The 25,396-nt window shown below is 40.9% G+C and overlaps 1 long non-coding RNA gene across 1 annotated transcript in view; it reads left to right on the forward strand.

Moving 5' to 3' along the window:
- Positions 1 to 11,439: 11,439 nt before the first annotated feature.
- Positions 11,440 to 25,396, forward strand: part of LOC135105451 (uncharacterized) — a 44,546-nt gene continuing 30,589 nt past the window's right edge. The window contains exon 1 of the long non-coding RNA XR_010270852.1: positions 11,440 to 11,552. This is a non-coding gene — a long non-coding RNA (uncharacterized LOC135105451). The remainder of the gene's footprint in view (positions 11,553 to 25,396) is intronic.

A 25,396-nucleotide genomic window follows, 5' to 3' on the forward strand; every position in this document is an offset into this window, starting at 1 on the left:
CTTTCCATAAACTGTCGCGGAAGTTGAAGGTCAGTGTCATTTTCTGTATTGCATTTACGGCGATCCATCTATCTGTCATTTATGTGCATGTCTATCTATCTGTTTATCAATTTAATCTGTTTATTTACCTATCTAGTTATTTATCTTCTTCTTTCTTCTTCTTCTTTTTCTTCTTTTTATTATTAGTATTATTATTATCATTATTATTATTATTATTATCATTATTGCTATTATACTTCTCGTTGGTTTGATTCTTATTGATATCTTTCTTGGTTCCGTTGTAAGATAGTTTATTTAGATTAACTATTTATCTGTTTGGTTTTCGGTTCTTTTGTCTTCCTCTTATATTCCTTTTATATTCCTTGGTCATTTACTTTTTCCTCTTCCTCCTCTTCCTCCTTCTCCTCCTCCTCCTTCTGCGACACCTCCATTTCAGATTCATACAAATATTAAAGCATTCCAGATAAACATTCCCTTTTGGTCTTAAAAAGTATGGACAGAATCTAGATTAAGTCCGAACACGCTGATCTGTGCTGGCTGACCCCTCCCCCCCTCTCTCTCTCTCTCTCTCTCTCTCTCTCTCTCTCTCTCTCTCTCTCTCTCTCTCTCTCTCTCTCTCTCTCTTCTATCATATTTTACTTTTTCTTATTTATTTCTCGCTTGGTTCACTCACTTTTCCCTTTCCAGCCTGCTTTTTCTTTGTTTTATACTCTCTCTCTCTCTCTCTCTCTCTCTCTCTCTCTCTCTCTCTCTCTCTCTCTCTCTCTCTCTCTCTCTCTCTCTCTCTCTCTGTGTGTGTGTGTGTGTGTGTGTGTGTGTGTGTGTGTGTGTGTGTGTGTGTGTGTGTGTGTGTGTGTGTGTGTGTGTGTGTGTGTGTGTGTGTGTGGCTCGGTGGTACTGACAAAATTTAATTAAAAGGAAGCCGCACATTTCAGGTTTCTTTCCTTTCCTGTTTGATATTATTTTTTTCTAAAGCTTCCATTTATTTCCCGATGATTTTCTCTCTCTCTCTTCCGTTTAGTTTCTGTTTAAATTTCTCGAGTTTTTGTCTAGTTTTCTTAAATTTTCGTCTATTTCCTGTCAAGTTTTCATCTATTCTCCGTCTTCTTGCTGTCTAATTTTCATCAAGCTTTCGTTTAAATAATTTGCTCAAGTTTCCGCAGAGAATGATCAAGTTTTTCTCTCTTTACGTATTTCTATCTAATATTGTCAAGGTTCCCTCCATTTCCCTTTGCTTCCCGCCTGTTTCATGTCTGGTTTTCTTCTGTTTCTGTCTAATATCAGGATTCTATAATACTTTCCGTGAGTTTCTGTTTATTTCTGTTTGTGTTCCGTCTGCTTCTGTCTATCTTCCGTCTGTTTACGTCCATTTTTCCTCTGTTTATGTCTAGCCTCAGTTTCTCTCCGTCAATATCTAGCGTAACTTCCATTTTTTCCAGGTATTTTTAGACTCAGGTCTGTAGGGAAATTAAATCTTGTACGTACGTAGAAAGAAGAAAAAAGAAAGGAGGAATGGTGGAGGATATAATGGTGACCTCGGTAAGGTTGACTCAGGCGAAGCTGTCACCGTTGTATTCGCCTCAAGTAATCGTCCATCTCTGGTTCTGTTTTGTGGTGTTTAGTTCAGAAAGTGCGGGGAAGAGGAAACACTATTCACTAATGTCACTAGCAACACTGGGCACTGAAGGAGCTTGATCAGCACGCCCCAACACATCCGTCCCGCACTCACAGGGACTGGCATTGGGTGTGGTAAATAATGACATGTTGTTAAATATCAAGTTTATTATTTTAAAAGAAAGTTTGCACTGAAAATAATAGTAATACTACATAGATAATGAGGAATATTTGTGCAACTTCTCTACATCCTCCAAATAGGAATAAGCCTACCTGACATCCACATTTGCCTGACTTCAGCACGCACGAGCCAGGCAGAGAGGAGGAAAATCTAATACAATAATGATAATAATGATAATGATGATAATAATAATAATAATAATAATAATAATAATAATAATAATAATAATAATAATAATAATAATACCACTACCATCACCACCACCACCACCACCACCACCAACAGAAACAACAACAACAACAACAACAACAACAACAACAACAACAGTTATCCCAAACAAGGAAGAGGAAAGAAGGAATAGAAGAGGAAATGGAGGAAAAACAAAAAAAAAAAAAAAAGAAATCCTCGCTTCTCCACTCCCCACCCCCCACCTCATAATATAGATCCTCGTCTCCCACTTTCCTCCCCACTAGTTTAAATACACTGGTAACACCCGGTTAACTGACCAACCACCATTTAGCTTGTTACAATATATATGTTACGGCTTTTACGCGACATATATGGAGAGAGAGAGAGAGAGAGAGAGAGAGAGAGAGAGAGAGAGAGAGAGAGAGAGAGAGAGAGATGTTTCTTTTCTCTCTCTCTCTCTCTCTCTCTCTCTCTCTCTGGTCATTGTTGGTGCCTATTGTCTCCTAACTTTTCTCTTTCTTCCTCTCTTCTCTTTCTTTCTTTCTTTCACTTTTTATTTATCATTCTATTCTCTTTTCAGCCAACCTCTTTGTCTCAATATTTTTCTTTCTAATTTTCCTCGACCTCTCCATTTTTCTCCCTTTTCTTTCTTTCTTTTTCTTTCTTTCTTTCGCATTTTTTTCTTTCCTCCTCCTCCTCCTCCTCTTGTTCCCAATATTTCATACCTTTCTTAACTCTTTCTTTATTCTGCATTGTCCACGGTGTTTTATACTTTTCTCTCTACACTTTCTCTTCTTTCTTTCTTTCCTCCCTTTCTCTATGACCAGGTATTGCCTTTCATTGTCTCTCTCCCTTTCTTTATCCTCTTTTCCTTCTGCAGTTTATTTTGTGCCCCTCTCTCTCTCTCTCTCTCTCTCTCTCTCTCTCTCTCTCTCTCTCTCTCTCTCTCTCTCTCTCTCTCTCTCTCTCTCTCTCTCTCTCTCTCTCTCTCTCTCTCTTGTATTCTGTCCCATACTATCAATCATCACACTGGTCTCTTCCCCTCTTCCATTCTTCTTCTTCTTCTTCTTCTTTGGCTTCTTTACATTTCATTCTTCTCTTCTTCCAGTATGGAGAGAAACTGTTGGTTAAATGACTTAAGTTTCACCTTACTCTATCTTACGAGGCTGAGGCCAGAGAGAGACCGATGAGGAGGAGGAGGAGGGAAAGAAGTTTATAGAGTTGGAGGAGAAGGAGGAAGACTAGCAGGAGGAGCAGGAGGAGGAGGAGGAGGAGTAAGAGGAGGAAGCAAAGCTTGGAGAGAGAGTTGAAGAAGCAAAAAGTGTAGGAGAGGGGCTTTTCTGGTCCTTAAGACTCGTGATGGCTTCTTGCGCTGCACACGGGCTGCTGCATCAAGTCCCGCGTGAGTGTTTTCAGTTGTGCCGCTCTCCTCTCGTCCTCTCGCGTCCCTTCTGTAGCTCCAATACTCTGACGGTAGTGAATTGTTTGTGCCGCTTTTTTACTGCCAACTCCTTCTCTTCCTCTTCCTTCTCTCGTCCTCCATTCGGTAGCTCCAATAGTTCAGCGGCAGTAAATTGTTTGTTTTTGTCTCTTGGTGATATTTAAATAGTTATCAGTGTGATTTTGTTTTGGGTTAACTTCATGGAGAGTTATAGTGTCTGTTGTGGGAATTCTATGTGTTTTATCTGTTAGTGTGTGGTGTTAGAGCAGTAATCCGTGTAGTTTCGTGAGGAATAACTCAAAGAACGGAGGATTTTCATGTGAAATGTTTATGTTTTGTGTCCTCCCGCGTGGTATATGAACAGTAATCGTATTGTTTCGATAGGAATTACTTAAACAATCAAGGGTTTTTGTGTGTCTACCGTACAGTTATTGCTACAGTCTGTATACAGTTGACGGTACACATCAGCGAAGCCTGCCACTGCTCCAGCACACGCAGCCTTCTAGAACTTTAATACTTTAATATCGGTACCTATGTCGTCTTTTATTCTTAGACACTTTGGGTTTTCATCATCAAAGAGTAAATAGTCTTTCCATTTTTTTCTTTTGTATTTCTCTCTTTTGGTGGTGAGGAATCTTTATTAAACTATCACTGGAATTAAACAAACATAATTGAAATTCCCAAAGGCATCCGGTAAAGCATGTTAAGCGTAATCGAGGTAAAGCGGCGTAACACATCAGATTACGGATCATAAGCTCAGGAGGTTTAGTTAAGATAGCATGAAGACAGCTTAGTTACACAGTTATTGTTAATTATATCATTCGAAGATTAACTTAACTCTTTGTTTTAGGTGCGAAGGAATGCAAGGAGACTGAGTAAACGAGAGAGAGAGAGAGAGAGAGAGAGAGAGAGAGAGAGAGAGAGAGAGAGAGAGAGAGAGAGAGAGAGAGAGAGAGAGAGAGGCTTAAATGGCCTCCCAAATAGGACAATAGTTTCTTTTTTTTTGTGGTGTTTGGTTTTCGACTTTTTCTCTTCCTCTTATATTACTTTCACTTTCAATACATTTTCTTACTCCGTCACACACACACACACACACACACTCTCTCTCTCTCTCTCTCTCTCTCTCTCTCTCTCTCTCTCTCTCTCTCTCTCTCTCTCTCTCTCTCTCTCTCTCGTTTTTTCTTTTTTCTTTTTGTGTTTATGTTTTCTTTCGGCATCTAGTTTCCTACATCCTTTCCCTCCTCCATATCCTGTTACTGCTCGTTACTTTTCCCGGGTTCTGTCTTTCCTTACACACACCTCTACTATTCCTTGTAACCCTCACTCATCACTGCCTTCAAAGTCCCTCGCTTCGCGCAGCCCATTATCTTCTTCATTAGTGACCTGAGTTATCATGGTGCAGCAAGGTCGTCAGTCAGTCAGGCATCAGTCAGCCTTGCAGTATTCAGCAGCATCAGTAGACTCGTGGACCAAATACGTAATGATATGGTTTTCTTTTTGTATTTTGTGGAATTGTAATTTCGTACTATGCATGTAATTGTGTATGTATGTATGTACATACATACACATGCGGTCCAGATGGAGTCTCTCCCGGTGTGTTAAAACTACTTACAGGGCAATGGTTGCTGATAATTACTACATTATTTAATACTATATTCGCGTCAGCTTCATATCCTAGTCTATGGTCTACGGCTAAACTGTTCATGTTATTTAAGAGAGGTAACAGACGGGAACCTCGTAATTACCGTGGTGTGACTATTATTAATTGTCTCGCTAAACTCTTTGATATGGTACTGTTTGCGCGACTGGAGAGATGGTTCAAACCATACAGGGAGCAGGCAGGAGCACAGAAAGGTCGTGGCTGCATTGAGCATATCGTAACATTAAGATTATTAACTGATATGGCTGAAAGGAAGAAAAAAGGAAACTTTTTGTAATGTTTGTGGACTTTACTCAGGGCTTACGATCTGGTACCTAGAAGTATGTTATTTGCAGTTCTGAAACGGTTGGGTTGTGGTAGTGTTATGCTGGCGGCACTTGTTGCTATGTACGCCGGTAACGAACAGTGTCATCGGTTCAGTGATAGTAGCAGCCACGGTCGGGGTGCGTCAGGGTAGCTCAACATCTTGTCTGCTCTTTGTCCTGTACGTTAATGACCTGATTAAGATTATCAAAGAAAATAGTAATCCTGATGGTTTCTTGTCTTGGCTACATATTTTAGTCCTAATGGATGATACGGTGCTCCTTGCAACAACCAAAGATAATTTAATCAATAAAGTAACATTGCTAAAACAGTACTACGATAGCTATGGCATGAAGATCAATGCAACAAAAACAAAATTCTTTGTTATATGTGGTACAGAACACGACAGAGAGGCAGTAAGAGTAGATGACCTGGTGGTGAAGTCGTGCGCACAGTACACCTATCTTGGCTCACCATTTACAGCTGACGGTTCCGTGTCAGCGGCAGTCGCGGCTCACATGCAGGCAAAGATGGCACACTTTAACAAATTTGTTTTATTCTTAAAGAAGAATTGTGACTGGCCCTTTATCGTAAAGAAGAGAATATTTGATGCTGCTCTCATGTCAGCCGTGCTGTATGGGTGTGAGTCGTGGCTGAACGCTGACTTAAAACCAGCCATAAAAATCTACAACTGGGCATTAAAACAGCTACTTGGAGTTAGGAAGACCACCTGCAATGATATGTGTTACATTGAATCTGGATATCCACCTTTAAAAGATCTTGTACGAGGTAGACAAAGAAAGTTCTTCACTAAAGTGTGGCGAGAAAGATCTGTAATGAATGACGATCCCCTAATGTTGGTAATACATAAAGGACTGGACACTAGATATTGTACGAGAACATATGTACACGGATTGATTTTTAATAATTTAGATGATATCATATTAACAACAGAATCACTAAAGAACGATATTTTGAGATCCGAATCATCTAGGAGAATGACTTACCGAGAAATCAATCCGGGTTTATCTGTTCACGAGGTTTACCGTGTAAGGGATAGTATACCAGAAAGAGAGAGGATGTCATTTACACAGTTTAGGTTGTCAGCTCACTCTTTAGCGGTGGAGACTGGCAGATGGAATAGGAGGGGACGTGGTCGTCTACCTATAGAGGAGAGATTGTGTCCATGTGGCTGCATACAGACGGAAACACATGTGGTACAAGATTGTTCTAGTACACAACATGTGAGAGATAGTCATGATTTTGTAACTATTCAAGATATTTTTTCTGAGCAATATTCTAATATGGATCAGTGTAAAATTGTTCACCTAATTCTGTCTTCATATAACTAAGTAGAAAAAAAATAACGGCTATATAGTCAGAATATAATTCTAACATTTTAACATTTTTATACAATCTAGCTTATTAGTTCATTTTTATCACTTGTGTCAGTAAAAAGTAAAATCTGTACTTAGAAATAATCTAAAAGAGTACTTCTGTTTGTTTAACTAGGATGTCAGTACATTGAACGACATTGTTTACTCATGTTATATTGTTTATATGTAGTTAGGAAAACACACTACGGGTTCCTGATTCACAAATTATTTTAAGATATTTTAAGTATTTAGAAATTTATGAGTTTTAATTTTGTGCTGGACCATGTTATGGTGTATTTGTATGTATATATTATATTTATGCTGTATTATGTTGTGGTCAATAAAATATCTATCTATCTATCTATCTATCTGTACGTATGCATGTATGTATATATGTATGTTATTGACGGTTCAGGTCTCTCTCTCTCTCTCTCTCTCTCTCTCTCTCTCTCTCTCTCTCTCATGTAACTGTATAATGATGTACTAGTTGTTATTGGTGGTTCTAGTTTATGCGGAGACTCGCGATTGTGAGCACTACTTCGAGAAACAGAATGAAACTGACGTGCGGGACGAGCAAGCGAACTGCTGCACTCAATTTCCTGTCGGGTGAGTGAGTGGGAGAGCCGGATCAGTCGGAGCACACCACCAGTCTTGGCCTTCCGTGCTGCTGTATTCTGATTCGAGTACACCGCACCTGGTAAGTTATTTTACGACAGCATCTTGTTAATGATTTAGTGTGGTGTGGTGCAATGAATGAAGTAGTCTTTGTAAGATCTAAAGTTAATCACGATGATATAATAATTCTGAGCCGCTGGTGATATCTGGCAACTCTAAAGACTTTCCATTGCGTTGTGTATCTGATTATTTATTTTTTGCTGTTGTCACTCATTTGAGAGAGAGAGAGAGAGAGAGAGAGAGAGAGAGAGAGAGAGAGAGAGAGAGAGAGAGAGAGAGAGAGAGAGAGAGAGAGTCTAAGAATAATGGCTTTCTCATTTTAAAACATTTATTTATTTTTTTTTCAAGTACAAAAGATGAGATAAATATATATGAAACACACACACACACACACACACACACACACACACACACACACGGCATACATATACCAGTGTGAGAGGTTGAGACAGGAAGAGAACGGTGTGGGGTGCGGGTGGAGTTGGAGATAGAGTTCAGGAAGGGACAGGGAGGGGAATGGGAGCACCTGGATTCACAGTATGAGTTCCTCCCAGGTAAATTTACCCCCCATAATCATTCCTAACACTGGAATTTTCTCCCATTGTAGTTCTCCTTTGATAAATTAGGTTGGTGAAGTTAGGTTTAGTATGGCTAGGTTAGGTTTGATTAGGTTTTGTTTTGGTTGGGGTCGGTCGTGTTGGGTTAGGTTTGGTTACATTAAGTTTAGTTTGTTTTGGTTAGGTTAGGTTAGGCTCTGATTAGGTTAGATTAAATTATATTTGGTTTGATAAGGCTGATTTGGTTAAGTTAGGTTTGACAGATTAGGTTAGGTTGGGAAAACTTATCACAGGAATTATTTGGGGTGATGGGAAATGATGGGGTGACTTTCATAGCTAATATTTTTGTAGAAGTTGAAACACAAGTAATGTTTTGGACATATTGTAGAAAACTGAGGTATAGCATGTGGAATTTACCCATCATTGAATCCACTAAGTAAATATAATCACCACACACTGTCACTTCCAGCCAGCACTGAAACCACTACTCTCATAACCCTTTTATTTTCCCATTTATCAGTAACGGGAACACCCTTTAATCACCATCATTTTTTTTTCCATTTGTGTCCCTGATCTCGATATACACACATGGAGAAATGTCGAATAATTACACTGATCTCTTATAAGGAAGGAGTAGAAGATCTGAAGTTGAGTTGTTGCCTTTCCTTCTTCATGCGGGACTTCTCAGGACTTGCTGAGGCGTGGAGGGGCTGGGTTTGGAATAAAGCAATGAGGGAGTCTGGCCGGGGCACTGATTACATAACCATCCTCCTCCTCCTCTTCCTCATATTCCTTTCCACCAGCTTCGGCCTCCTCTTCATCGTCGACTTCTCCCTTCTCTTCTCGTGTTTCTCCAGCTCCGTTGTCAGCTTCATATTTCTCCACGCTCTTCCATTCCATCTCAGTGTCGTGTGTCTGCTCTCCTCCTTCCATTGCCTCTTGTCCATTATTCTCATCCACCTCCATCGTCGCTCGTTCCTCGATTACCATCCCAACCTCCTCTATCGCTTCACTCGCCACCTCGTCCACCACTAGTTCTTTACTCTTCTGGCATTCCATCACTGTTTCACCTTCTGTGCCTTCTACTTTCATCACAGCTTGTCCGTATTCCTCCCCCTCCGCCTCTTGTCTCTCATCTACCACCGGTTTGTCCATAGCACCTTTCTCCTCGCCAGCAACCCGCCCTTCACCCTCCACCACTGCCTGTTCCTGCGCACTCTCCTTGTCCGCAACCCACCCCTCGCTTTCCCCCTTGTTCTCCTTGTCCTTCTTGCCGACTATCCACCCCTCACCACCCCCTCCTTCCTCTCTATCCACTCGTGTACTCATGTTCTTTCCCAAAACCACCACCGGTCGTTGTTCTCTCTTATTCATCACAACCGCTCGCTGTCTGCTGATCTTCTTGCCCCTGACTCTTGGCGACTCCTCCTTGTGCGGTTGGCAGCTGGGGCACGACAAGTCCAGTGGGGGTAGAGGAGGTTTGCAGCCACTGATCCAGATGGGGGAGGAGGTGGCGGTGGTGGGGAGGCGCTGGGTTGGCGGGGAGGATGAGGAGGCCCTTGAGCTTGGCGGTTCTGCGGTAGGGTTTGCCTCTCCTTCGCCTCCTGAGGGGTTCTGTGGTTCTTCCTCGCTTGGTTTTCCCTGGACCCATCTAGTGATTGCCTGAAATAGTGGTGGGAATAAGTAAATGATCCTCCGTCTGGTGGCATGGATAGCTTGCTATAGAAAGAACAGAGGTCATGTGGTAAAAATAATGTACAAGTGAATACATGAACAAGTTAACATAAAGAAAACAAAGGTCATGTGATACAAACAATGAACACGAGAATGCATGGACAGTTTGGCATGAGAGAAGAACATAAGAACATAAGGGAAGCTGCAAGAAGCGACCAGGCTTACACGTGGCAGTCCCTGTATGAAATATACCTACCTATTTTCACCTATTGTCCCCATCCATAAACCCGTCTAATCTTCTTTAAAGAATCTCCCTAAAGAATGAAAACTAGAGCTGTAGGGAGATCTAATAATATAATTCAGAGAAATTATGCTAAAAATGATGCTACATAAAACAAACATAACGGCAACACTATAATTAAAGGAAGTTGTAATACCATATACACAAAACAGACATACGTAGCACACTTTTCCATACATGCATAGTTAACATCCTTCTCTACAGCTGCATTACCCAAGCCACTCACAGACCTGTATTCAGAAACGCTTTGTTCTGTCACTAGTCATAAAAAAAAAAAAAAAAAAAAAACTTAAAAACCCGAGTCACTTCAATTAGAGGCTTTTGGAAATATAGAGGATATGAGGCGCAGTGGTGTTTCAGACTACGGTTCTTACTGTATGAATGGAAGGGGCACTGTCATATTCTCCATTGGGAAATCATACAACTGACACATTTCCCTTCTAAAGATTTTCCTGCGGTTATATTTCACAGGACTGTATAGTGACAAGCAAACGCTGATGAAAGCATTGCTGTTAATTATTTAGGTTAGGTGAATGGTTGGATGAGGATGAAAAATGTTTGGAGCCGGAAAAAGAAAAAAAAAAAAATCCAGGAGAAAAAAAATATTGGGAGGTAGAAATGCCACACGAAAAGAAAAGTGAGAAAAATATCCATGGAACAATAAGCTACAGGAAAATCAACGTCCAAGAGTGAAAATATAACGTCATAGCTGGAAATCAAAGCCCGAGAGGGAAATACAATACCATAGCTAGAAATGTCCAGAGGGGGAAAAGAAGACAAGGGAGAAAAATGTCCGGCGATGCAACTGGAGACTCCGGTCAGTTGCGGCGCGCCAGCGATTGAGTTTTGTGTCCAGTCCGCATCGTTTTGTTCCTTGAATTTTTATACGCCTGAAGGGTTATAGAGTTGCTGTGGCGTCCTTCGTGGCATTACTCTTTTCCGTCCTTTAAGTGACTATCTCTTTTACGTCCTTGGTTCTCTTTCCCCCCTCCCTCCTTGCTCTTTCTCGCCCCAGGTTACGCTTATGCAAGGTTATCTACAATACACTTCCGTAGCTTCACTTTAATTTCTCTATGCGTGCAATTTCACTTCTCTCCCCAGGCCGTTATTCAGGCCAGTCCACCTCTCGTGTTTCGTTCTTCTGTGACAGTCTATTCGCCGTTACGCTCGTCCGTCTCCCGCCTCGCTGTTTCTGTCTATTTATTTATATTTGTCGATCTCTGTTCCTTTTGTATATGTTAGGTTATGTGTGCGTATATTTTGTGTGCTATGTATAGTACATATGTATCTGTCTGTGTATATATGTATCTGTCTCTCTTTCCTGCTCTGTCTGTCTGTCTGTAGCCGTCTCTCTACCTGTCTATCTATGTATATGTTTGTCTGTCTTTCTGTATCTACATGTTTGTCTGTCTATCTGTACGTCTCTCTCTCTCTCTCTCTCTCTCACCTGTTGCACCTTCTCCTTCAAGGCCGCCATGGTGAGGAGTGCGTCCTTGGCCCTCGTCGTGTCTATCCTGCGGCTTTTGCACATCCGCGAAATGATCTCCGCGGCGGCCGTCACAGCCCCAGGCTCCTCCACCTGTAAGTACCCGGTGTTTTGAGTCGAGTTACCCGTGTCGTTAAATTAGTCTTCCTCTTATCTCAATTTTTTATTCATGTACTGTATGTATGTATGTATTAAGGATGTCGGCCAACAGAAGAAAAAAAGATAAATGAAAACAAATAAATAAATGAAATGAGTAAGTGAAGTGACATAAATAGATAAAGCTCCCTCAAAACCCGCTCCCATAAAGAAAATATGAGTAAGAGAACCGTGAGAGAAGCCAATTTCTTTTCTATACGATTACTTTTAATGTAACGGGTTGAAGAGATGACCGAAATACACTCAGTTATCAGGTTCTTGGTGCAGATTCAATAGGGAGCTTTAAGAGAACATTAGTACAATTTATGGACAAGAGTGAAAGGCGAACACAGATAAACTACATACGTATTACAAAGGGACTGCCACGTATACACTCAGTGGCTTGTTGTGGCTAATTCCCTTATGTTCCTATGTTAAATTAACGTTGAGTAGCACAAAGGTGGTAAGCTGTGCCTCGCCTTGCATCGTGTCACCCTTGATGTGGAATTGTTAGATCGCTTGGTGGTAGATTAATTTTAGACTCAAGAGCAAAGTGTAATTATTGGCAACGGGAGTGCGCCGACCAGCAAAGTCTTCAGGATTAATGCACACTATGAATTATCGTAACTGAGGCCAGTATACGTGGAACAGATGAAGGGTGACTTTCAGTAATTAGCGTAAGTATGTCCATTGGATTTTTTTTTTTTTAAGGAAGTGCGCACGTGTTGTGTTCCACGAATAATGCAATTAATTAACCTGGCAGTTCAGTGATGGCCGTGGGATATTTGTGACCTCCATGACCTTGTGACAGCGCCGCGGCCTCCATGCGTCCTGTGCTTCCCATGCTTGTCAAGTGACGTTCCCGGGATTGCCTCAGGATTCACGCTGATCTGTCGCGCCCTTTGAAGCAGGCTGTGGTTAATGTCCCTGAACACACCAATGATATAACGGCGATTGATTTCTTCATGTAACCACGCAGACTTCCGCATTTTAAGATCAACATGCATGTGAGTGGAGGCGGGCGGTGAGTGTGGGTGTTAATGCAGCCCCGCGAGGGACAGGTGCCGGTGAGTGATGTGAGAGTAAAGAGGAGGTAGCAGGGACACCACGACTATTTCCATAAAAGTGGGGAGCGTAATATATTCCCACGCGTGGCCTGGCGCTGGTGATGCGTCGGTGGACTAGAATCCCGCTGCCCGGGACTTGATGGAAATATTACCTGATAATACTATTTACATTGATTTTCGTATGTCTGCTTGTCGCGTTTCTCTCTCTCTCTCTCTCTCTCTCTCTCTCTCTCTCTCTCTCTCTCTCTCTCTCTCTCTCTCTCTCTCTCATACAGAATTTTGTGTATTCTGTAATAGTATATATATATATATATATATATATATATATATATATATATATATATATATATATATATATATATATATATATATATATATATATATATATATATATATATATATATATATATATATAGTATTATCAGGTAATATTTCCATCAAGTCCCGGGCAGCGGGATTCTAGTCTACCGACGCATCACCAGCGCCAGGCCACCCGTGGGAATATATATATATATATATATATATATATATATATATATATATATATATATATATATATATATATATATATATATGCGTGAATCTGCATATGTATGTATATATGTATGCGTGTATGTATGTATGTATGTATGTATGTATGTATGCATGCGTGTATATGTATGTATGTATGTATGTACCTATGTATGCGTGTATGTGTACATGTATGTATGTATGTGTATGCGTGTGTGTGTGTGTGTGTGTGTGTGTGTGTGTGTGTGTGTTTATGTGTGTGTGTGTGTGTGTGTGTGTGTGTGTGTGTGTGTGTGTGTGTGTGTGTGTGTGTGTGTGTGTGTGTGTTTATGTGTGTGTGTGTGTGTGTGTGTGTGTGTGTGTGTGTGTGTGTGTGTGTGTGTGTGTGTGTGTGTGTGTGTGTGTGTGTGTGTGTGTGTGTGTGTGTGTGTGTGTGTGTGTAATGTGATGTTGGATGTATGTTATGATTCATGCAGTCCTTATAACATAACAGTACAAAAGTAATGACGCGTAAGAGGCAATGTTTCTTCAAGGAACATTAGACAAGCTGTGCAGAATGTTGCTGCAACAATATTCTGGAGACAAGTGTGACACCACCCAGTGGCCAGAGAGATTAAAAAGCACATGTTATGTTTGTTTGAGAGGGAGACGAGGACTCGGCTTTATATAATTATGTCACTACTTAACAAGTTATGTACAGGAGAGTGGGACGCGCTGCTTCACTTTTCAGTCTCTGAGGGCGGTGCTGCTTGCGCCATAACGCCGACAAGCACATTATCTTGGTGACATAATCGAGTTGAAGTAGTTTGCTTCGTGTGACAGTTGTAATTTATATTTGTTATTTTGTTGTGAAATATAATTCATCAAGCTACCGGGTCGCCCGTGGTGTCCTTAGGGCTATAAATGTTTCCTGCGCCCCGCCTCCTCATGTCCTCCCAGCCAGCGTCACCTTGTTTGTAAACAACCAGGAGGCGACTCACAGCAAGGCTCCGCGCTTCCGTCTCATTTTTCCCTTATTTGTCGTGGCGGGACAGGTGTGTGGGTGTCTTCTAGCAAACATGCTATCTATATTCAGAATATTACTGGAATATTACTTAAGAAGGCAGTACTGGAAACGTTAATTTAGGAAATGCGTAGACGCTGCTCGAGTTAAGATGGCGGCCGTGCCCGAGGCGGTGGACGAGGGGATTAGCGGTAGGCTTGTCACTCAGCGTCCCAAAGAAGAATGTGCGTCTTGAGCGTGGAGTCAAGACCAAAACAACTACAAATAAAAGATGTCTTGATCGTGATAGTGTTGGAAATGCCATAAGTGATGATGGCAACATAAAAAGGGCGAGGAGGATGTATCAAAGCTAAAAATACAGGAATAGCCGGATATATGATAACTACGCAGTGTCTCGTCAAGTTGTTGGGAGGGGGACGGGGAGGACCCGACGCCTCGCCGCCGCTGGGACCCACTGCAGCCTCCCTCCCTCCCCCACACCCTCCTGTTCTCTGCCCACCACCCACGCACTCATTATCAAGCATCACACACACCTACACGGGACGTTCCCACAACATGCTCGGCAAACACACACATAAACACGAACACACATTTCATACTGCCCGGAACACAGACAAGCCACACGTCACGTCACTTGCTAACATTTCACAGACGCTCCTTTCACGTCCACCACATGCCACAGTCACCGTGGTGTCGTCACGTCTCCCTGACACATCTCACATCGTCCAGTTCATCCCCCTCACCACACAGCGTGCATCTTCCCTCCTCGTCATGCCACGCCACGCACCTAAACGCATCTTTTTAATCTAATGCTCATTTAAAGCCACACCTTCATATTTTATTTATCCCACTTACCGCACAGGATAGAAACGTGACAACATATATATAAAGTTCGGGAGTAATTGTATCTATTTCTTAACTGTCTTACACACATACGCCTCGCTTCACCACCAACCCATAGACGCACACACCTGCTTACCTCACCACTGTCACCCAAAACGCGCGCGCACACACCTTCCAAACAATTACGCATGCACCACGCACTTCACGCACACCAACAGCCATCTCTCACAGCACAGACTCACCTCATTGACTCCCAGCGATGAGAAACACGACGATAGAGAGAAATGCCAATATCCTTCCAAAATGTCCTTATACACGGCAAAGGAGCGCTATGCCGTCCCGGGATGAAAACAGGAACTGAGCTGCCCACCACCCTCCTGAGGTCACCCACGTCCCAGGGTCACGGGACAAGAGTTGTAGTGACCTCACCTCGCTTCCCGCGCCAATCACAACCCATCTCGTTGTCACCAGGTGGGGATGCTGGGGGGAGGGGGCAAGGCTTGGTGGGCTAACGGAGGCTGGCAATTGGCGGAGAAAATCGTGTTTGAAATTACTGTCACTGGAGATGGGACGGTAGCGATAATGGTGTGGAGGAAACAAACAAACAAACGAACAGACAGACGCACTAGTAGACTGTAGACCTTGTATGGAAAGTATGTGTGTGTGTGATGTATGGCGGGGAAAAAAATAGTGTTTAGTCTTGAATAGTAATGAAGTAGTGTGTGTGTGTGTGTGTGTGTGTGTGTGTTGTTGGTGGTATTGTTGTTTAAAGTGTTTATGATGCTACCCACCACTACATCCATAATAAACAACAAACCCAGCAACAACAGGAGCGTCATCAAACAACAACAACAGCAACAATAATAATAATAATTCTGACGTACACTTACTACATTACTATTTTATGTTTATTTTTAGTTACATATTTCATACCCATCTACTACTACTACTACTACTACTACTACTACTACTACTACTACTACTACAATGGCGGTGGTTCTGTTATTGTTATTTTTACTGTACTGCATTATATGAGAGAGAGAGAGAGAGAGAGAGAGAGAGAGAGAGAGAGAGAGAGAGAGAGAGAGAGAGAGAGAGAGAGAGAGAGAGAGAGAGAGTCAGGTCAGAATCACGTGTAGGAGCTCCGACCTCACACCGAAGCTGGTCAAGGTCGTGTGTGTGTGTGTGTGTGTGTGTGTGTGTGTGTGTGTGTGTGTGTGTGTGTTTGTGTGCGCGCGTCCACGTAGACCAGGAAGATCACTTGAATGAGTAGATTTTGATATCAGTAAGCTACATGATTTTGATATCAGTAAGCTACATGAGTATTAAAAAATCAGAGAGAGAGAGAGAGAGAGAGAGAGAGAGAGAGAGAGAGAGAGAGAGAGAGAGAGAGAGAGAGAGAGAGAGAGAGAGAGAGAGAATAAAACGTAATTGAACCGTGCGTATAAAATTTACTATTGCCGCCATCACCACGAACACTACTACTACTGCTACTCTTACTACTATTACCACAACTACTACTACTACTACTACTACTACTACTACTACTACTACTACTGCTGCTTCCTCTCCTTCGTGTTTTTTGCTATTTTTCTTCTTTCTTTTATTCTCGTTTATGTGTTTCTTCTACTACTATTACTACTACTGCCACCACCACTACCAAACACGCCCTCCTTCACCGCCTCTCCCGGGAGGTGGTGGTGGCCAAGGGAGGAATGCGTCACGTTGCGGCAGTTTCATTTAATCCCGCCTCACCTCGCCCTCACCTCACCTCACCTCGCCTCGCCTTTCCTTGCAGCTGTACTGTATCTGACGACTCGTGTACCCAGTTAGTTATTTTTATTGAACCCCCCCCCAAAAAAAAAAAAAATTCATACTGTAAAGTGAAAGGTACAAAATTCCCTATGGTCCAAATAAAGAATCATACATTTACAAACATAAATAAAAACACACGTGTCCTCTTATTACCACCATTGCCTTGCCCTCACCTGCGTGTCTTGTGGTAAGGCTCTGGTAATGTTACATATTGGTTTTATAATTTAGATATATTTCTTTTTAAACAATGAGGTGTTTCTTGTATTCTTTGGTTTGGTTGGATTAGTCTTATTTCAGTGAGGTTAGTTTAATTTAGTTTATATTTGGTTTGTTTTGATTATTATGAGTTTGTATCCTTTTTAATTCTTTTTATCGCCTTCATTATCGCCATCTCTTTCTCCTTCGCCTCCGGTGTCCTGTAGTTACCAAACAGCCTTGCAAGGACCAAAAGGTCTGTTGCTGTTTGGCTTTCCTTTGTATTCCTTTGTATCTCCTACTGTATTTTAGCGTATGAGGCCACAGACTGCCTCGTGGGACCAACGTGTCTGTTGCTCCTCCTCCTCCTCCCCCTCCTCCTCCTCTTCTGTGTATTGTTCTTTCATTTTCGTTCCTCTTTCTCCTTGTTCTCCTCTCCCTTCCTTATCCTCTGTCTTTTTTCTCCTCCTCTTCATCCTCCTTTGTCATATTATCTTCCTTATCCTATTACTTCTCCAACTACTTGTCTTCCTCTTCCTCTTTCTCCTCCTCTTCCTCCTCCTCCACCTCCTCCTCCTCCTCTTTGCTTTGTCCTTTCACTTTTATTCTCAAGTTATTCTTGTTCTACAGGCAAACTCGTGCACGTGAATGTATATTTCAAAAGAATACAGAGGAATATTGAACAATACTTTAGATTTTGGTATTTTTTCATCTTACAAAGGTGAATGAATGATACTCTTTCCCACTGTGTGTGTGTGTGTGTGTGTGTGTGTGTGTGTGTGTACGTCCTCCCCCACGTGCACATACACAAACACACACACACTTTTATGCCCTAATTGCCCTGTCGCACGTGACTTGTAATTCTGGCTAGGGAGGTGTAACACATAACAACCCGCGGCCAGCAAGGCTCGCACACCAACCAGCTAATTGACTCCCAAACATTCGGCCTCCCATTTGGTCATTATTCACGTTGCTGCGTCACCAAACAGGGGCCGGGAATCTGCTGCAGCTCGGGACACTGGTGGGAGTAACAAACTAAACCAGGAGAGCTGATGTCTTATTTTACGTATTGTGTTCTGTGCCTGTCCCATTCATTGATTCGACCGTGTGTGTGTGTGTGTGTGTGTGTGTGTGTGTGTGTGAGTGAGTGAGTGTGTGGGTGGGTGGGTGTGTGTGTGTGTGTGTGTTAGGGTCTTTCTCTCTCCACTCTCACCATCTCTCACCATCCTCTCCCTCACATCTCACCTTCTCTGTCACCATCCCTCCTTCAACCCCCCCCCCTCTCTCTCTCTCTCTCTCTCTCTCTCTCTCTCTCTCTCTCTCTCTCTCTCTCTCTCTCTCTCTCTCCCAGCAGCACACGTTCCATGATTTCCTCCCTCCCTCCCTCCCTTCCTCTCACAACTCACCTGAAAAAAAAAAGTGAAAAAAGTGTAGCGTTGCGTATCATGTTGAGCTGCAATTATCTTGGTAAATCGGCCGTGCCTTTCATGGTTTAATTGGGTCTTTGCCCTTTATTGGCTCAAGGTAAATGCGATGTGGCTGAGGAGATTACTTTTCCTCCCGGCTACAGGTGAGCTAGTGGGTGGCTGGCAAAGGTGAGAAAGGAGAGGGAAGGGGTAGGTACAGCGGGAAGAGAGTGGCTGGGACAGGCGCGAGGGAAGGGATGGAAAGGGAAGGTGTAGTGGGGAGATAGTGCCTTGAACAGGTGACGAGGGGAAGATATGGGGGTATGGAAGAGGGAAGGAAGGTGTAGTGGGGAGATGATGGCTGGGAAATGTGCGAAACAAAGGAAGATGATGTGAGAGGAAATGAGGTTTAGTGGGACAGGTGACGAGGGGAGGGTATGGGAGGGAAAATGGAAGGTGCAATGGTGAGGCAGCAGATGGTAGGTATTGGTGAGGTAATGGGAGGCTAGGGCAGGTAAGAGGGATGGGAGGGAAAATGGAAGAGGAAGATTAGGTGTGGGGGAGGACTGGAGGGTAAGGAAGGCGTGGTAGTGGAGGTATGGGCTGTAAGTGGCTGTAATGGCTAACGACTTCTCTTACTCGTTCTTGTTCTTGTTTCATTTTGTCTTGTTTATCTCTGGTTTTTGTGGTTGTTCCTTCGTTTCCGTTTCCCTTTTTCTTCTTGCTCTTTATCCTCCTCCTCCTCCTCCTTCTCGTACTACGTCAATCTCGTTTAATCCATTGCACTCGTCTGATCCTAATTCTTCTTCACAGTTTTTATACTTTCCAAAGCAGTTCCTGTCTTTACTTTGCTCTATTCAAGTGTCTCTCTCACTACATGCTTTTATTTTTCACTTCCTATATTTTTAACCGCCACCTACACCCTCGTCAGGATTCTAGTGAAATAATCAACACAAACGACGTCCTGACAGGGTTGCAACACACCTGTATCTCTCTCTCTCTCTCTCTCTCTCTCTCTCTCTCTCTCTCTCTCTCTCTCTCTCTCTCTCTCTCTCTCTCTCTCTCTCTCTCTCTCTCTCTCTCTCTCTCTCTCTCTCTCTCTCTCTCTCTCTCTCTCATCTTCCCCCAGTCCAGTAATCTCTTCCTTCATTAGACATTTTTCATTTCTTATTTTTAGCTCCTCATAAGCTTAACCTTGCCTTACATAACTGGAATAGGAATCATGTATATATATATATATATATATATATATATATATATATATATATATATATATATATATATATATATATATATATATATATATATATATATATATATATAATATTGTAAAGGAAAAAACAATTAGTGATAATAAATAAATAACAGAAATCACTATATTATTGTTTTTTTCTCATTATTTCTATTGTTAAGTAGCTAATCTAATAAAACAAATAAATAACGATAATAAATAACTAACAAATCACTATATGGGGGTTTTTCTTCTTAATTCTTCTTATTGTGAAGTTGAAACTTTTCCTTTTAAATCATCGTATTGAAAGCGTAGTATAAATATTGTCTCTTTCCCTCGATTGCGACTGACTTCCCTTCATACACTCAGCCAGACACGAAGGGCTGTAAAAAAAAATGATAAATAAAAAATAGTCACGTTGGGTAAAGGGGGAAAAAGAAAAAAAAGTAATTGAATGGTATTGCTAAAGACAGAAGTTAAAAAAAAAATAGTGCTAAGAAAGAGCAGAGTATGGTATTGCTTAAGATGGAACTGGAGAAAAAGTGTTGAGAAAGGAGAAAGGAAAGGAAAAGAATGATATGGCTTAGTATTAAAAAGAAGTAAAGTGTATGTGTGTGGAGAGAGAGAGAGAGAGAGAGAGAGAGAGAGAGAGAGAGAGAGAGAGAGAGAGAGAGAGAGAGAGAGAGAGAGAGAGAGAGAGAGAGAGAGAGAGAGAGAGCAATAACTAAATAACATTACTTTAGACAGAACCAAAAAAATATTATTAATAGATAAAATAAATAAATAAAGGTCGTTGTAAAAAAATGCCGGTAATATCAAAGCAATGCAAGGAAAGATTGGAAAAGGGTTCGAAAAATAATAAGAAAAAAAAAGAGAGAGAAAAAAAAAAAAACGGAAATAGACCGTGACGAGCGTGTAAATGTTGAGGGGGAAACTCTGGTAAAAGGAGGGAGAGAAAATGTGCATGCGGAATATATGGGGAGAAAAATTGCGACAAATTGTGAAACGTGAAGGTAAAGCTGCGTGGGAAAAAAAAATAAAAAGGAAAAAAAAAACGAATTGAGAGAGAGAGAGAGAGAGAGAGAGAGAGAGAGAGAGAGAGAGAGAGAGAGAGAGAGAGAGAGAGAGAGAGAGAGAGAGAGAGAGAGAGAGAGAGAGAGAGAGAGAGATCACCGAAAAAAACTGAAGACAATCCTTGCAAAAAAAAAAAAAAAGATAAATAAGAAATAAAAAAAAAAAAAAATCAATAAAAAAAGTTGCTTCCTATTCATCATCACTGGTGGAGGGTGTCACGGCACGTCCCAGGCTCATAGAGATGACAAGTAAAAGCGTGTAACATTTATTATCACTGAACACACACACACACACACACACAAAACAGTCCTTAAGTGGTCTTATGTACAGTCCCAGGAGATTTGTTATGGGGGTGTCCTTGTTCCACGTGGTTTATCTCCGTGGGTTTGGTTGCACAGAGTTTCATTCTACACGCCCTGCTGAAGAAGAGGTATTCGGAGGAGCTGCGTCGCGTGTTTTGTTTCCAAGGGTCTTGTTCCACGTGGCTTGTGTTGACTCTCCTTTCATCATATACTGAATTTCCTTGCATCACACCATCACGTACAGGAGTAGGAAGAAGATGCATTGAAGCTCATCACACCATCACACGTAGAGGAATGAGGAGGAGGAGGAGGAGGAGGCGCTTGGAAAATTATAACACCCACACGTATCTTAAAAAATCCTCAGCTGTACATCTGTGGCGAGAAAAACGGAAGTGTCATGCTACTCTTACACCCGCTAGGACAACAAGGAGTGGGCGGCGCTATTGACACCCGAGGCACGTCGCTCTGTTGACTGCCCGCCCCGCAATTCACTCACCGGGCTGATTAGCGGGTGACCCAACCAACATCTGGCCGTCAACAAATCGTGCGGGACAAAACAGGCGTGCGGAGGCGTGATCACCTGTTTGGCGGAGGCGTGTGTGGGCGCCTGTCGCTTGGCTGACGTATGGGATTCCATTTGTTTTTGTTTTTGTTTTTGTTTGTTTGTTTGTGTGTGTGTGTGTGTGTGTTGTGGTGATGTATTATGATGTGAGAGGATAAATGGCAGGATTAAACTCGATATTAGGTGGTAGATGACTGGGATAGATTCGATATTAGTTGGTAGATGACTGACATAGACTAGACAGTAGAGTTGACTAAAGACTCGATGTAAGGGGATATATCGGACAGACGCAATAGAAAAAGGTAGATGAATGGAAAATATTATGTTATCACGTTATTAATGCAGTCACTTGGGAGCTTTCAGAAAAGATCACTTGAATATAGACATGATAGGTGGATTACACGTAGTATTATACAGGGACCCCCGCGTGTAGCACTAACGGATTTTTGCTGTGTTCTTTATGTTCCTATGATCTTGTTTTAAGTTACGCGTCCTATCTAACATTTTAATCCCTGCGAGGTGGTGCGTGATAAACTACGCTGTTTAATCTGAAGCAAGTGACTTGGGGTAGTAAAGGTCAAGGAAGAGAAAAGTTATACTGCATCCTTTTACATAATTTTACCGGAGCTTAACGTAACACTGTTTTTTTTTCTTTGCGTTACTTGTAAGAGTGTTCATCTCCAATTACAGCGTTTCAGCTGACTGAACCTTACACATACTTAATATTTTCTATATTATTTTTTATGTAAGAGGAGTACTGGCCAAGGGCTACAGAGAGAGAGAGAGAGAGAGAGAGAGAGAGAGAGAGAGAGAGAGAGAGAGAGAGAGAGAGAGAGAGAGAGAGAGAGAGAGAGAGAGAGAGAGAGAGAGAGAGATACGTTCGAAAAAATAAGCTGAGATATAAGGGGGTGGGGGAGAAGGGAGGAAACTAGGCGAGAGTGAGAGAAGAGGAAGTGATGAAAGGGGAAAAGTTTTTAGAAAAGAGGGTTAGAAAGAGGCTTAAGAGAAAAGAGTGTGCTGCGGGATTTATTATATTGTGTTTTCAAGGAAGTGGAAGGGAGTGTCTTAGAGAGAGAGAGAGAGAGAGAGAGAGAGAGAGAGAGAGAGAGAGAGAGAGAGAGAGAGAGAGAGAGAGAGAGAAGTTCACAAAAAAATCGCCAGCCAGTACGACAATGGCCGGCCACTCACTGGTGCCTGATACTTTCGCGTCCTCGCATCAGGATTTAGGCACGACTCCACAAACTATCCTTAACTCAATGTGGGTCTCTCTCTCTCTCTCTCTCTCTCTCTCTCTCTCTCTCTCTCTCTCTCTCTCTCTCTCTCTCTCTCTCTCTCTCTCTCTCTCTCTCTCCTTCAATCTACCACACTTGTTGACTTTAACCTTAGCATCTTTAAATACCAAGAAATATATAACACGTATAAGATTATTTACTATTACGATTAACTCCGCGAACTGCTTGTAATACCAATGTTTCTTGTATTTCTATTGCATCTAATTCCCCAAATCTGACTTCAGCCGATGTTTTACCCGAGTTGGCAGAGCAAGAGAGTAAGGATGGAGGGGGGAGGGGATTAAATGGAGGATAAAGAGGAGGGAAGGAGGAGAGGATGGAATGGGGAGGGATGAAGCGGACTAGGGGACGAAATGGGCAGGGCTAAAAGGATGTTGAAGATTAGGGAGGGAGGGGTGTATTAATACAGGTCTGGATCCGTACAAAAACTTGAAAAAAAAATTGTGATAAAAATGTTCATGTAAGGTTACTGATGACTCAATCATGAAAAGTAGAACAAGAAGATTGATATAAAAAGTATATATCAATAGAGTGTTTTTAAGTGTCTTAATTAAAAGAAAATGAAATACGATTATTATCTCTGCCACACTCCTGAGAAGACAAAGAAAAAAAAAATACATATGTATAATGGGTCGTCTTTAAGTAAACAACATATCCCAATTATCAGAGAGATATCTTTCAATTAAAATCAGTTTTTTAATACAGGTCTCGACCTGTACAGAAAATTGAAAAAAAAGTGCGATAAAAATGTTTCATCTAAGGTTACAGATGACTAAATCTTGAAAAGTAGAACAAGAATATTGATATTAAAAAAAAAAAAAAAAAATTATATATATATATATATATATATATATATATATATATATATATATATATATATATATATATATATATATATATATATATATATATATATATATATATATATATATATATATATATATATATATATATATATAATTGTTCTTTTTAAGTAAAGAACATATCCCAATTATTAGGTAAAAAAAATTTAAACACATTTTTTTTTCAAGATTTTAACACAGGTACAAAATACTGAAAAAAAGTGATAAAAATATTTCATCTAAGATTACAAATGATTAAATAATGAAAATCAGAATAATATTGATAAGAAGATAAATATATCAATCGAAAATGTGTGTTTTTTTTTTTTACGTGTCTTCAGTTTTTTTTCTTTTATTGAAATATGATTATTACTTCTGGCACAATCCTGAGAACACAAAATACTGTCTTACTTATGTATTATAGTTTTTCTTTAAGTAAAGAACATATCCCAGTTATCAGATAAAAAAAAAGATGAAATTGAAATTTGTACACTGTATTTGATACAGGTCCTGCCTGACCTGTACAGTAAATGAAAAAAAAAAAAAAAAATGCGATAAATATTTTGCATCTAACGCTACAGATTATCAAATCTTGAAAAACAGAAAAAAAATATTGATGCAAAAAGTATATGTCAATAGAAAGTGTATATTTTTTCAAGTGTCTTATTTTCTGAATTGGAATATGATTATTATCTCTGCCACACTCCTGAGAAGACAAAAGGCTATTTTAATTATGTATAATGGTTCTTCTTTAAGTAAAGAACTTATCCCAATTGTCAGACAAAAAATTCTTAAATTGAAATTTTTAAAACTTTTTTTTTTTTTTAAACGTAGGAAGGGAGACGTAGAGAATGGCACACACAGAGAGAACAGAAGAACGGTATTGTTGCATGAATGATGGAGGGAGGGAAGGAGGGGAGGGTAGGAGCGAAGAAGGGAGGGAGGGAGAGAAGGAGGGAGAAAGGGAGGGAACGGGGAAGAATTTAATTTTTTATGACGAAGGAAAAAAAATTGGTGTAGGAATGAAAGGGAGATGGTGAAAGGGAAAGAATGGAATAAAAATAAAATGTATAGGAATAGAATGCGTGTCTTTTTGCATACGTAAAATATATTTGATACATGATATACGTAGATACACACATGCATACATACGTTTGACCATCCATTCCTCCATACATACATATATACTGTACCTACATAGTAAATATTTATCCATACATACATTCATTCATCTCCATTAATCTGTATCTATCTATCTATCTATCTATCTATCTATCTATTTATTTATTTGTGGCTCTGTCCGGTCACCACATCTAAACACCCGGTCAATACGCTTTTCCCACCAGGTTCTATTAATTAAGCCGGGTGTCTTCAGTCCTTTCATTGCTGCATTTAACTTCCGTGTTGTGTTACTTTTATTTTTATTACATTCATCCGCAAATAATGAAACGTAATCATATTGTTCTGATGCTTTGGTGTTGGTATGAAAGTGCTTATATTTCCCCGCTGCTCTTGAGGCTCTCTCTTGTAGCGCAGCAGATGTTAGTAATGGAATTCATTGACTTTAAAGTGGATTTTTTAATGTGTTGCGGAAGTTATATACACCATGTATGAAGTGCGGGAGAAACTAGTGAGGTAAAGGAAAAGGTTCAGTGTTATGTA

This window comes from Scylla paramamosain, chromosome 12 (assembly GCF_035594125.1).
Source record: "Scylla paramamosain isolate STU-SP2022 chromosome 12, ASM3559412v1, whole genome shotgun sequence".
NCBI lineage: Eukaryota > Metazoa > Arthropoda > Malacostraca > Decapoda > Portunidae > Scylla > Scylla paramamosain.